Source organism: Podarcis erhardii (genome assembly GCF_964252035.2).
Source record: "Podarcis erhardii genome assembly, chromosome: 2".
Lineage (NCBI taxonomy): Eukaryota > Metazoa > Chordata > Lepidosauria > Squamata > Lacertidae > Podarcis > Podarcis erhardii.
Genome location: NC_138498.1, coordinates 13,510,239 through 13,517,862, shown reverse-complemented (window position 1 = coordinate 13,517,862; position 7,624 = coordinate 13,510,239). Strand labels below are relative to the sequence as shown.

The 7,624-nt window shown below is 47.3% G+C and overlaps 2 long non-coding RNA genes across 3 annotated transcripts in view; both read right to left on the bottom strand.

Annotated features, from left to right (window-relative positions):
- Nucleotides 1-7,624, bottom strand: part of LOC309334636 — a 115,344-nt gene that overhangs the window by 29,931 nt on the left and 77,789 nt on the right. The gene's annotated exons all lie outside the window — the stretch shown is intronic.
- LOC309334615 lies at nucleotides 1,866-6,814 on the bottom strand. Of its 2 annotated transcripts, XR_014153190.1 has the most exons (4): nucleotides 6,535-6,814; nucleotides 3,546-5,989; nucleotides 2,792-2,864; nucleotides 1,866-2,001 (listed from the first exon to the last, which is right to left on the bottom strand). It is a non-coding gene; the product is annotated as an uncharacterized lncRNA (long non-coding RNA). The 2 variants fall into 2 exon arrangements; XR_014153191.1 differs by lacking the exon at nucleotides 6,535-6,814 and having other exon boundaries at nucleotides 3,546-6,090.

The following is a 7,624-nucleotide window of genomic DNA, read 5'->3' as shown; positions in this document are numbered from 1 at the left end:
GGGAGAGCGGTGTGTTCCATATGGCTGAGCTCGCCACCTACTGGCTCCGGCGGGGTAGCGCAGCACGCTTCTCCCCCCGCCGTCCGGCACGCGGTGCTTTCTTAAAGGGGCCGACGCCCCGTTGCAACACACTGCAAGAGGTATGCGGGTTGCAGGCTGATACTATTGAATTCAAGGGCCAATCTCCCAACCAAGGTGATGTGCAACATACCTCCTTTCGCAGTAAGACTTGCATGCATGGGCATAGCCAGGATTCCAACCCCCCCCCCCCGCTGTTTTTCTGTTTTCTTTTTCTTTTTTCTGTATTTTGATTTTGTACTTTTCAAGTTTATACATTTCACTAATTTTATGCATTTCTCTAATTTTGCAATCATTTTGACATTTCAAAACTTGACTTCCTTCCCCCTCCTTCTACAGTTCCTTAAATTTATTTTTAATATCTTCTGCATATTCAAATTCTTAATTTGCTCATTTATTCATCTTTAAATATACACTCTTTTAAAACTGCAGGTTATTACAATAATCCTGCCAATGTTTTTATCTGTTTATAATTTATCTGTAAATGTTCAATAAACCATTTCCATTCTTTTATTTAAAAATTGTTATCTTGATTTCTTATTCTTCTGGTAAGTTTCGCCATTTCTGCATACTCCGTAAGTTTTTGTATCCATTCTTCCTTTGCTGGGACTTCTGCTTCTTTCCATTTGGGGGCAAGTAACGTTCTTGCTGCTGTAGTAGAATACATGAATAAGTTTCTTTATGTTTTAGGTAGATCTGTCCCTATAATTCCCCAAGGAAAGGGTTATTTTAAACACCCTTTTCATTTCATTATATATCATTTTCTTTTCTGTTTTCTTTTCTCAGTCACTTCCATTTTCTTCACTTCTCCCTTCCCCCTGTGATCCCAGAGTCCCATGCCGTGGGTCTCCATTTATGTGATTTTCACTTGGGGCTCCCTCGGAATATCTTGGGGGTGACCAGGGGCCCATATGCTTGGGAAACACTGTTGTAAAGCCACCCGTAAAATGGGATAAATGTCCCGGAGAGGTTGCAGTTCTTTTGCGGTAATGAGATAATCGTTTCTAGAGGCCCTGCTCTTGGAGTATGGAAATTTAGAACTGATGAAGCTTTTCCGCCAGGGATATAAATGGTGGGGAAAGCTTCACCTGTCTGAAGTTAATGTGCAGGAATGCTCCTCAGTACTCAAAGCCGTGCCAGGGAGGAACTAAGACAGAACTGAAATCAAGATACACTATGCCCACAGCATTCCCCTGATCCACCAAGCTTGTAACTCCATCAGGAAAAGAAATGAGATTTGTCTGGCATAACATGCCTTTGAGAAACCCATGCTGTGTCTTAGGAATCGCAGCATCCTGTTTGTTATGTACTGAGCTGAATAGGATCCAAAATGCAGCAGTCTGATTGGTCCTAGAACAATAGGATTCAGAATGCAGCAGTCTGATTGGTCCTAGGTGTTGTGTATTGAGTCAAAGGATTTTATATCTGTATTATTATTGTCTGTATTTGCATTAGGGTAAAGTAACTGCCTTTTGGTTCCAGAGGGTACAGCTACTATTGGTTCATTTAAGCTGCGATTGGTCTGCAGGAGCCACCCAATCCAGCTCCAGATGGAAGTGAATCCACAACCTGATTGGCCTACAGGAGAATTCCGGAATTAGCCAATCACATGCAGCCCATTGTGTAAATAATGTATATAAAGCAAATGCTTTGGGGGGAACTTTCATTCCTCCTCCCACTATGAGCTGAGTAAAGAGCATGAAATGCACTCTCGACTCCAAGTATATTTCACTGTTCTAAGACCTCACAGACCTGCTGGGATGCTTGGGATAAGGGGATGGTCGGAACAGGGTGGTGGGTTTTTTGGTGCTCATATGAGAAGATGCTGTAGAAGGGATTTCAACCCAGCTGGTTTTTGCTAGATGTTCCTCTTTTGCAGCAATTCACAGGCTGTGTAATGCTCCCACTGCTTCTCCTCATCTCCTGCAAAAGGAGGAGTCCAGTGGGGAGGGGTTAGGTACCCCTGAGAAGGTGGGCAGCCGCCACATGCCCCCATGGGAAACCTCCTGGGGACTTCTTGCTGACAGTGGGAGGGGCCAAGGCCAAATATTAGGCAGCCATGGATGCAGCTCCCACTTCTGCCCTGTTGGCTACAGTCCAGCCAGGCCAAAAGTCACCCACCCCACCTCCTCTGCCCATGTGGCCTCTTATCAGGAAAGTGGTCCAGCCAGGCAAAGACCCTTAAGTGGAGTGTGGCGTCAATACGGGGACCCCTCCTCTGGCTCCCTCCTCCGGCTGCTTCTTGCTCCAGGGGCAGATGTTGCCCTCTGAGGCTTGGACCAGCTCCTTCTCCCTTGCCTGTGACTCCAGGTGGGCACGGGGTGGTCGAGAACTGAGAAATAGTGGGGTGCGTGGCAAGGGCGGTTGAGGGGTATGGCAACGGAGCTCAAAGTGGAAACCTATTTTGTTTTCTTGGCCTGCGTGGACAAAGAGGGGCTGGCAAGGCTGGAGACCCTGCCCCTCCATGCCTGCTGTCTCTCATCCTTTTGACTTTGGTCCTCCCCCTCCAACTCACACAAAGCTTCCGCTACTGCATCCTCTCAGGCTCTGGGTTTGGACACAAGATTCAACTCATTGCCCTGCCTCCCACAGCAGAGGCCATGTGCAGATGTTGGAAAGCATTCAGAGGAGGAAATGGGACTGGAATAGCAAGGGTCTGCCCCCACCTTCGTTTCTTTGGCCTGCTAGGACACCCTCTCGCCCAACTCCTCACCTCCAGCCTCTCGAGCTTCCTTGGGATCTTCTCCTTGGGATTCTCTGGGTCTTTATTCTTAGCCGCTCCACCTCTGCTGAGAGACAAGGAACCCTCAGTATAAAAAAAGGTCAGCCTTTGAGATGCTTCCAGGCTCTTTGCAAACAGGGAGCCTGCTACCCAGGAAGTTTCCTAGTCTTGCCTCCTACACGGCCTTGGAGTTCCCTGGGTGGCCAAGCAACCCCAATGAGCGAGGAACTGATGCCCACCACCCAGCCCTGTTCTCCAGGCCCAAATACCCATTGCACACCTGCTTAAATTCTACCCCAGGCCAGGAAACCTCAGGGAGATGGCACCTGGTGGGGCTGCCTGCAGGGCAGAATGATGGTTTGCCTGCTGGTTTTGGCACCCTCTCCAGATGGTCAGCCACCTGCCAGGAAAAGCAGGAGGAGGGGAGACAGAGAGATTCTCTTAAAGCCCCAAAGAGAACAGAGGAGGGGCTTCGATTCGCCAGTTGGAAAGGCAGGCAACCAAAGCATGACCCCACATTTATTTCAGCATCGTCTTTCTCTAGGGGGTTCTAATGCTATTCTAATCTATCTATCTATCTATCTATCTATAAGACACACATACCTCTACCCTGCTTTTTGACACTTAAGGTATGTATCTCCCAAAATACATCTCATTTCTGTGTTTATAGCTTGTTTTAAACTGCTTGAATGGTTGTAATTCACCCTGGGAGAGGGGAGGGGGGAGAATAAGGCAAACATCTTACGCTTATATGATCCTTTTGTTAGGGCTGGACATCACCATCAGAGAGACCATCAGTGTGCTGGATGGTGTTATTCAGCAGCAGAGAGTAGCTGGTAAGGTGCTTCATCTCAGACTCAAGGAAATCCTTTAGCGGGTGGTGGTGGCATTCAGGGCAGCTCTTGATGTCCTGGGAGAGGCAGAGAAGGAAGCAGACAGACAACATGTTTCTGGACAGCAGAGAGAGTCAGCCACCTCCAGGATCACAAGCAGCAAAGCAAGTGGGGTGAGCCTTGCTGCTCAGCTCCTGCCTGCTTAGGGGCTTCTCCTTTGGGGCAGCTGGACGGCTGCTGTCAGAACAGGAGGCTGCCTCTCATTCCAAGGATACCAAACCTAGGGAAAGCCCCTGGATCCCTTTGGAATCTTGCACCACCACCTGGAGATTGAGGTGGCGTACAACAATAGTTTAGCACCCAAGAGCCACAGAAAAGGGTCACCAACCATTCAAAGTGAATTTGAGTCATTTTGTACCTTGGTAGGTTCAACAAGCCATAGCACGCAAACCACAACTAACACATGTATCATACTTTTTTGTAGAATGGGCTAACCATGAACTTGTTATATTTTAAAAATAAGAAGGGTGTATTTGTGGTTATAAAATATTTAAAAAGTAAGCTTTATTAATTATTTAATAAAACACGTCTCAAAACCCTTTTCTGGGGCACTTAATACCATTTTTATGCCTTATTTTGAAAGAGACCAAAATTAGCTTTATTTTGATACCAAAATAAGCCCAATTGCTTGACAAAAAAACAACAATAGGAGGGTTTTTTCTAAACTGACGCAGAAATTGCATTAGCCTAAAGCATGTGAAAACAGAATTATTAAAAAATTTCTCCTGTGCCCAATTTTGGACAAAAAAAATCTATAAAAAATTAATTTAAGGCTATCTCATAGGCATCTACACACTAAAATTTTTTTGAAGTAAATCTGAGTTGTGAGAGCACGGTCGAGTATTAAAATCAGGTGATCTGGCGTGGAATGATCCCTAACTGACATCATCTGGCTGGTTCTTCTGCACTCTGGCATTTGCCCAAGGAGTGAAGAGCAGGGAGAAGTGGACAGGCCTCCTGCCCCCTCCCCCAGAATGGGAAAATAGCCCCCCAGGAGAGTGCCAAACCAGCAGAGAAGGCCCCTTCCATGAGCTCAAACTCCTCTTCTCACGCAGCTTACCTGGATGAAGTGTCGCAAGTGAGCATCCTTCCGCTGCTTGGTCCGCAGGAAATGCAGGGCCCTGGCCTGCTGCAAGCTGAATTTGATGACGGACTGCTGGACCTCTTTGCTTGCACCCACATCAAACTGGGGGTTAGGAAGGAAAGAAAGAAGGGGGCAGGGGAGAGGAAACAAGCCTGGTGAGCATCAGGAAATCAAGGTGCCCAACTCAACTGGAGGCCCACAGGCAGCCCCCTTCCCAGTTGCCACCAGCCTCTCCACTCTGCTCTGGGATCCTTATCTGGGAAAGCAGGAGGTCCCAGATCTCCTCAATGAGGGGCTCTTTCTCCTGGAGATCCTTCATTTTCCCCAACAGAGAGCCTGGGAGGGGAGGGAAGATACATGGGAGGGGAGGTTGAGCAAGGCAGGGACAGAAGGGGGACAGAAATGGCTTGCTCTGTTTTGAGTGCCACTTGAGTGCTCAGTGGTGGAGAGACAATGTGTCTCATTTATTTATGTCATTTACATCCCGCTTAATGCTCTGGGATCATTACCTGGGAAAGCAGCTTAGGCATTGGTTCAAATTGAAGCTGACCCAGAAACTCCAGTGGGTGCAGAATGCTGCAGCAAGGCTCCTCACGGGGTCTCTGCCATGGGAGCATATTCACCCAGTGCTTTTCAAACTGCACTGGCTCCCGATAGAGTACAGGGTCAGATTTAAGGTGCTGCTTTTGACTTTTAAAGCCCTTCACAGCCTAGGACCCTCGTACCTACGGGACCACCTCTCCCGGTATGCCCCACGGAGAGCCTCAAGGTCCATAAATAGCAACACCCTGGTGGTCCCGGGCCCTAAGGAACTTAGATTGGCTTCAACCAGAGCCAGGGCCTTTTCAGCACTGGCCCCAGCCTGGTGGAATGCTCTGCCTCATGAGACCAGGGCCCTGCAGGATCTGCTGATAATATCCTGCTCATTGACATTTTAATAAGTACACCTGAAATAGGAAAATATTGATAATCAAAATGTTTTTTCCCCAACCCACAATAAAACACAATAGAATGACAATGACTCAAATTCCACAGTATTGAGTTAGCAATATGTGTATATAAACACTGCCTTGCACAGACTCAGACCAATAGTCCACCTAATCTAATATAATCTACCTTGTTCCACAGTGGCGGCTTTCCAGGGGTTTTAGTCTGTTGGTTGCTTCAAGATTCATAGGCAGAAGCCCTGGCCACCTGACACCCATTTGGCATCTTTGATATGTGAGCAGAGAGAATACAGAGGATGGCAAAAGAGAAATATTGAACACAATCCTATGCACGTCAACAGAAACAAAGCGCTGAATTACACTGATACTGAGGAAAAGCACTATTTCTGGGTTGGTGGAGTCTGTAACCTGAAGCGTATGTAACCCGAGGTACCACTGTGCAACTTTTTAAATAAACAAAAGGCACCACAAGTTACGTCTCGTTTTGCAAAGAGTGCAGAGCGGATCCCCAGGGCTGCTCTCCTACAGATGACTAACAAGGTCCTTTGCTCTACTTTCCACATTGGACAGCGAGTGGCTAATTCTGGCTACTTCTCATCAGGGCCAGGATAAAGCCCTGGCCAGTCACCCAGGGCTATGATGCTAAATTACCATGATATTTTCTTCATCAAGCCTCCCCAAAATGGTGGTGCCTTCCAGATGTTGCTACGGGACTCCAACCCCCCTTCCTCCCTCTCCCCCTGCCCCTCTGGACTTGCTGTCTGGGGCTGGTGGGAGTTGGGAAATTGATTCACGACGCTGGAAATGTACCTGAGGCAGAGAGTCATTCTGCTCCCGTTTTGATGGTAAACTAAGGTTAGCAGGCATCCCCATTTCCCAGGGACAGTCCCCGGATTTACAAACCAGTCCCCATACAAAATCCATTGATGTTGAAAAGTGTCCTCGGATTCAATGGAAAAAAAAAATCTGGTAACCTTATGGTAAACCAAAAAGGGAAACTCAGATAATTCACCAGAAAAACTCCCTGGGGAAATTGCTGGCTCATGTAATACCCAGCGTGAGATTTAGAAAGGTTTTTAAAGGAGCATCTTTAAAAAACGGGTCATGTGGCTGAGGCATGAATCTTCAGGCTGCCTCCCCTCTTGCCCATGACATTGCCTTCTGTGCAACCAGCGCCACATTGTGCCATGGGGGTAGAAGACAGAAGATGTCCACAAAGTCAGTTAATCCGAAGGGCTTTCAACTGTTCCAACTGACTTTCAGCTGACTAAGGAGCCTTTCAAAAAACTCAAATGGTCTCCTAGGAAATGGAATTCCGCAGCAGGATTCCGCCGCCGGTTGTGATGTCAGAGCCTGGCATGGGCTCTGGGCTCCAGGAACACTCCCTCCTTGGCCAAGCCCATGTCACCACTGGGTGACTTCAGGCAACTGCCAAGCCCCTGGCCCACCCCTGCCTTTACCCCCAAGCAGAAAGCTCAGGCAGCCTTGCACTTTAGCAAATGGAAGGTGCCGGAAGGCCTCCCTCCACTGGTATCCCTCCCCCTCCCCTTTTATGAAGATTACCCGCTCTGAGGCCCCACAGCTAATTCTTCCCCTGGTCTCCTTGCTGGTCCTATTAGGACCAATTCAGCCAGCTAGCCCTGGTGATTATCTAATGCTTATTAGATGGATTTCCCCTAAATTGATTTCTGAACTTTGAATTTTATTGTTATTCATGTTTTTATACTGTATTTTATGCTGCTTTTGCAATTAAGTGTTTTAAATTTGTTGTTAGCTGCCCTGAGCCCGGTTTTTGAACTGGGAAGGGCGGGGTATAAATAAAATTATTATTATTATTATTATTATTATTATTATTACTACTACTACTACTACTACTACAGCAGCAGGGCCAACAGGAACA